This window comes from Anguilla rostrata, unplaced genomic scaffold (genome assembly GCF_018555375.3).
Source record: "Anguilla rostrata isolate EN2019 unplaced genomic scaffold, ASM1855537v3 scaf1070, whole genome shotgun sequence".
NCBI classification, from domain to species: domain Eukaryota; kingdom Metazoa; phylum Chordata; class Actinopteri; order Anguilliformes; family Anguillidae; genus Anguilla; species Anguilla rostrata.
This window is the reverse complement of record NW_026986412.1, coordinates 23,958-29,957: the sequence shown is the minus strand read 5'-3', so window position 1 is coordinate 29,957 and position 6,000 is coordinate 23,958.

The following is a 6,000-nucleotide window of genomic DNA, read 5'->3' as shown; positions in this document are numbered from 1 at the left end:
GTAAATTGTTTAGTTTTCCTTAAATGCTATCCAAAACATTTCCCCCACAATCCACACTATTTACATTTACAAAAAAGTCTGACCTGACCAGAACTCTAGTAACTACCACCATCACCAACAGACCCTCCTCCTACAATGACAGGGGTGCTGCATGGTAGTTATACCGCCCCTACAGGCACAGGAGAACTAGCAGCCCAGCTGGCAGTAAATAAGGGGCTTTGTATGACTGGTGTGCCCTTATGACTAAGTCTATCAGTTCTGTATATGTTGCATGTTCTCCTGTAAGTGTCTACTGTGATAGTGTAGTATAATCCATAAAAAACCGTTTTCAACGTACAAAAATGCCAAGTTACTCAAAAGTATTGATATCAAAATGACGCCAAGTTACGGTACTACAAACAATATAGGCTATCTTGCCTCATCGAAATTACATAAGATGTATTTCAAAGCAATGCTACCCAATATTTCCTCAATTCTTTCAAGTCACTTGGCCCTGTGTAGCATTGGAAAATATTGGGTAGCATTGCTTTGAAATACATCTTATGTAATTTCGGTGAGGCAAGATAGCCTATATTGTTTGTAGTACCGTAACTTGGCGTCATTTTGATATCAATACTTTGAGTAACTTGGCATTTTTGTACGTTGAAAACGTGTTTTTATGAGATATCATTTCTTTTTGCAAAGCGTTTTATTATGAGAGTGAGAAATGCAAAGTGACCCTGTAAGAAACGGTTGTGGATTATGGCTATCCTTGTGTGAATTGTACAGTCTGATGAGTGTGTACTGTTTAGCAGTTTCGGTTTGCTATATATGTAAAACAGTGGCTGTGACAAAGGGTGCGGTGGCGTAAGTGTAAACGCAACAGAAACGCAGGTGAAATATGGCCAGTGTATGTACTCACGGATTTGAAGGCCATCCAACGAGCCTTGATTGAGAAAAGAATCAGCAAGCCCGTAGAATTAGAGCTGCCTAGGTCGCAACTTGTGTACCCTGCTGTCCTGCTCCGTTCTCTGTTATTTCGTGGAGATGCACTTTTAGTGTTTGTAAGGTTTATAAGGCATTTTGATAGGCTTATCTGCAGGTGGGAATCCTCTTCGCTGTTTTGCTAAGCTAGAACTGGAAAACTTGATAGTGGAGAATAGGAGCAGACGCATATGTCCCAGCAGGCTTTGCATATGAGAAAATAACAACAGTGTGAGAGAAATTAGGACGAAATGATGAAATTGCATAGTTGAAACAATGTTTTTAGCAGAATGGGCATGTAGGTGAAGGTTGACATGATCACAGACTATAGTGCGGAGTAAAGTGACCATGAGCGAGCTTAGTTTCCTTATCGAACGGTATATATAATAGTCGGTGTAAAGCATCAGCCATTATAGTGGAGGGTTAGTAACGTCTGACATCTATTGCACTGATGTGCTTTTCTCATGTTCAGTACTAGTATTTATATTTATGAGTGAGTCATTATTTTAAAAGTAATGTTTTAATGGGGAGTTGCAGAACCTACATACGTAGTAATTGTTTGTATGTGTCTAGATAGAGAACAAGGCGAGGTAACATGAATGTAGAAACGTGGCGTTTGCTGATAAGAAGGTTTTGTACGGTAGCCAAGTGAAGAAATATAGTTAGTAGAAATGGCACAGTGGTGAACTGGTGTAACTTTTTAATAAAATGAATACATTTGCCGTCATGAAATGCATATGGGTGACCGTGAGTGAGTTTTGGTAAAGCAAATATGAAAGCGTAAGAAAACGTTAGTGTAAAAGAGGAAATTATCTGCCTGAGGGCGAGGCGGGATTCAATCCTTCAACTGGAGGTTTACCAGTCTGTGACTTTGTTAGTGCAGCACCATGACATAGCTATGCAATGCGTGAAATATCATTAGCATACCTGTCCGTGGTTTTAGAAGAAGAACACAGGCCAGTAAGCACAGAAGAGCTCCCGTTGAATCCATATGGCTTTGCAATATTGTAGCCGATTAATAACTGAACGTGCGGACGGTACGTCATAATGCAGTGTATACGTTCGGTGAACGGCGGGTAGATATGGTGCAAAAGCAATAATTGAGAAGTAGTAGACAATCATTAGTGAGGGTAAAAGCAGATTAAAGAAACATGTTCTTAGCTGGGTTTGAACCTACAACCCCATGTTCACAAGACTGTAACTTAACCCACTAGGCCACAGGCAGATTAACTGTTTAAACTGGAAATGTTTCAGAGTAAAAAGGTATGGCTATTTTGCATGTGTATGCAAGTTTTTGATTGGGTCGTGAGGATTAGGATTTGGCTGATGTCGGTAAAATGTCCAATGGGGAGACATGTTGTTAGTTGGATAGGCGGCAGGAAAAATAAGAATGAGAAGAAGAAGAATGAGAAGAAGAAGAAGAAGAAGAAGAAGAAGGAGAAGAAGAAGGTGAAAACGCAAAATCCCTTAGTTTGGGGCTTTATAGTGTGGACATGTGAAGTTGTTTATAAAATCTGTCTGTTGAAATAGGGTCAGAATGTACAGAATGTAATGTTTTTAAGGGCTGAGTGTCTGTGGCTGTTGTGGTTATTTCTGTGGGGAACCCTGAAAAGTGCCAAACTCTCGGTGCTGTATAGGTATGGGGCATGCCCCCGCCAAGGCGTAACTTGGCGGGATGGCATACCTGCCATCCCAATAGCTATGGAACTGGTCTTGTAACCTAAAGGTCACAGGCTCTATTCCTGGGTGGGAAACTGCCATTGTACCCTTGAACAAGGTACTTAACCTGCATTGCTTCAGTATATATCCAGCTGCATAAATGGATGCAATGTAGATGCTATGTGTATTAAAAATGCATCTGGATGAGTGTCTGCTCAATGCCTAGATGGATGGATAGATGTATGGATAATCTTATTTAAAGTGACTCGGCCTTTAGCTGTGTGTTAGGTTGCAGTGCTGTGGGAAGTTTGTCACAGAAAACCAAAAGGTAAGAAGCAAACACACTGTCCACTCTGAAAGATGTGTGTTCTCTTTTACATCATTACTTTTGGTGGTAGCTGTGTCAAACATCCCACAGCATTGCAAACTAACTGACTGAACACTCTGAAAGATGACAGCCACACTTTTGGAATAGGATAAGCCCAGAGAAAAGATCATAGAAAAGGTAGATGAGCCCTTAGCCCCAATTCTAAGAATTTTCAGAATAAGAAAAGGGGCCATTTGGGTCAGAATTACATCTGTAGAACTGTCTTTAGTTTAGTTTAGTCCAGCAGGACGTCTGATTCTCAGGTCCAAAGTTCTGCAGCTGGAGAGTGTAGCACAGACATCTTCCTCAGTGCATCATCAACCTTAAAATCCTCAATTTCACTTTTCATCACTGAACATTATCATTTGTATCATTTACCATTTGTTTTATGTATACCTAATATAATTATAATATAATATATGAACTCTTCTTTGCAGACTGAACAGCTGTAACCTCACAGAGAAGTCCTGTAATATTGTGGCCTCAGCTCTCCAGTCATCAGACTCACCCCTGAGAGATCTGGACCTCAGCTACAATAACCTGGGAGATTCAGGAGTGGAACTGCTCTGTGCTGGACTGATGAGTCAAAACTGTAAACTACAGAGACTGGGGTGAGTAGTGCTGTGTACTGTGTGACCTTAACAAAAAATAATTCCTGAGTATGGTTGTGTATGTCTGAATTTTGTCACAAGGAAGAAAACAAATTTACTGATTGCATTTTCAAAACCTGTAACCTCAATGATTGTGTGAATACGAGTTTGCAGATCAGCGTATTGACTGGGGTATGCTCATACACTGCATTTCTAAAAGTGTGTGGACAACTGAACATCACACCCTTGTTGAACATCTCATTCCAAAACCATGGGCATTAATATGGAGTTGGACCCCCCTTTGCTTCTGTAACTGCCTCCACTCTTCTGGGAAGGCTTTCTAGTAGATTTTGGAACATGGTTGCGGGGATTTGCTTCCATGCAGCTGCAAGAGCATTAGTGAGGTTGGGTGCTGATGTTGGGCATAAGGCTTTCTAATTCACTCGAAGGTGTTTGATGGAGTGGAGGTCGGGGCTCTGTGCCAGCCAGACAAACTCCAAACTCAGCAAACCATTTCTTTATGTGCCTTGCTTTGTGCACTGGAACAGTGTCATGCTGAAACAGGAAAGGGCTTCCCCCCAAGCTGTTGCCACAAAGTTGAATCACACAATTTTCTTGAATGGCATTATATGCTGTAGCATTAAGATTTCCCTTCAGAGGAACTAAGGGGTCTAGCCCAAACCATGAAAACAGCCCCAGACCATGATTTCTCCTCCTTCATACTATACAGTTGGCACTATGCATTCCACCAAGCCCAGATTCATCCGTCAGACTTCCAGGTAGAGAAGTGTGATTCATCACTCCAGAGAATGCATTTCCACTGCTCCAGAGTCCAATGGCAGTGTGTTTTACACCACTCCAGCTGACGCTTGGCATTGCACATCATGATCTTAGGCTTGTGTACTGCTGCTTGGCCATGGAAACCCATTTCATGAAGCTCTTGACGAGCAGTTTTTGTTCTGATGTTGTTTCCAGAGGTAGTTTGGAACTCTGTAGTGAGTATTGCAACCATGGAAAGATGATTTTTACACACTACAAGCTTCAGCACCCCATTTTGTGAGCTTGTGTGGCCTACCGCTTCGCTGCTGAGCTGTTGTTGCTCCCATACCTTTCCGCTTCACTATACCAGCTCTTACAGTTGACTGGAGCAGCTCTAGCAGGAAAGACATTTGATGAACTGACTTGCCTCAGCCGGAGACTTGAAAAGGTGTTGTACATCATTGTGAGTGAGCTTGAGCATGGCTGGGTATATTAGGAACGTCTGGAGACCGCGATCACAGGTTACTGCCAGCAGAGAAGAGAAGGCTCTGTGCCGCTGTGCTGTGTAATCGCTGAAGTCTGGATAAAAACTAATTACTATCCTGTTCAACTTCACTGGTGATTTCCGGGCGGATTGTGAAATATGCTGTTGATCCGTGTACCCCAGCAGATTAATAATCAATGTTCTAGGCCTGTCTGCTGTTTTTGATCAGCCGCCATAGAAACGGTGGGCCCTCATTACTTCTATAGTCCTGTCAGCCAGAGAGGGAAATTACTCTTTGAGGGAATTGGTAAGAAAACCAATCGGGTCGGATCCTTCAGAATTCTCTGGTTGGTTAACAATGCAAAGGTTGCATCACCTGCTCCTATCCTCCAGCTCCGCCATTTTAGCCTCAAGCTGATCCTGTTTGGCCTGGTGCAGTGAGGCAGTGGTTTTGGCTAGTTTAACTTTGGCTTTCAAACCGGCAAATTCAGCCTGTAGCTCTTTCATGCCAAGCGAGAGATTTCAGCTCATATGGACCGGGTTTCATCCTCGATCCTGCAGAGCTGTGTCTCAAAATATTGTCTGTGTTTTTCTAACACAGCCTCTACAATGGCTGATAGCATGACACAGGATTCCTCATCATGTCCCTTTCTGAGTGAGTCTTGCCTGAAAGAGTCTTTGTTTTTGATGTAATTGACATATTTTATATATTGGTCAACAACACCAATAAACTGTACTTGGAGTGAACAGTTAAGTTGTAATGAAAACAGTTACATGAAGAGGAGAGAGGGCAAGGAACAAAATCACTAGGTAGCCATCTTCCCAGTAGGTCACGTAATTCTCCCCAACATATTGATAAATAAAGAAAAAGAACACACAAAGAACTTGTGATGCATACCCACAATCCTTAAATGAAATGAATTAGGTACCAGGTAATTAAAGGGATATTTCACAAGTAATCTTTTGGAGCTTACCCCATTGTATTTGGATAGCGTGAATACTAGCAACACATGCTGTCCCTGTTAACCGTTAACGGCATCTCCGTTCCTCCTGGTTGTCCAGCTCCCAGTTCACTCCCATTCATTTTCAGGACCTTCTGAAAGCAATCTTTTTAAAACATAAACTAACTACGGGGGATAATAGATCAATAAAAGAAAGTACTAATGTCAAACAATCCC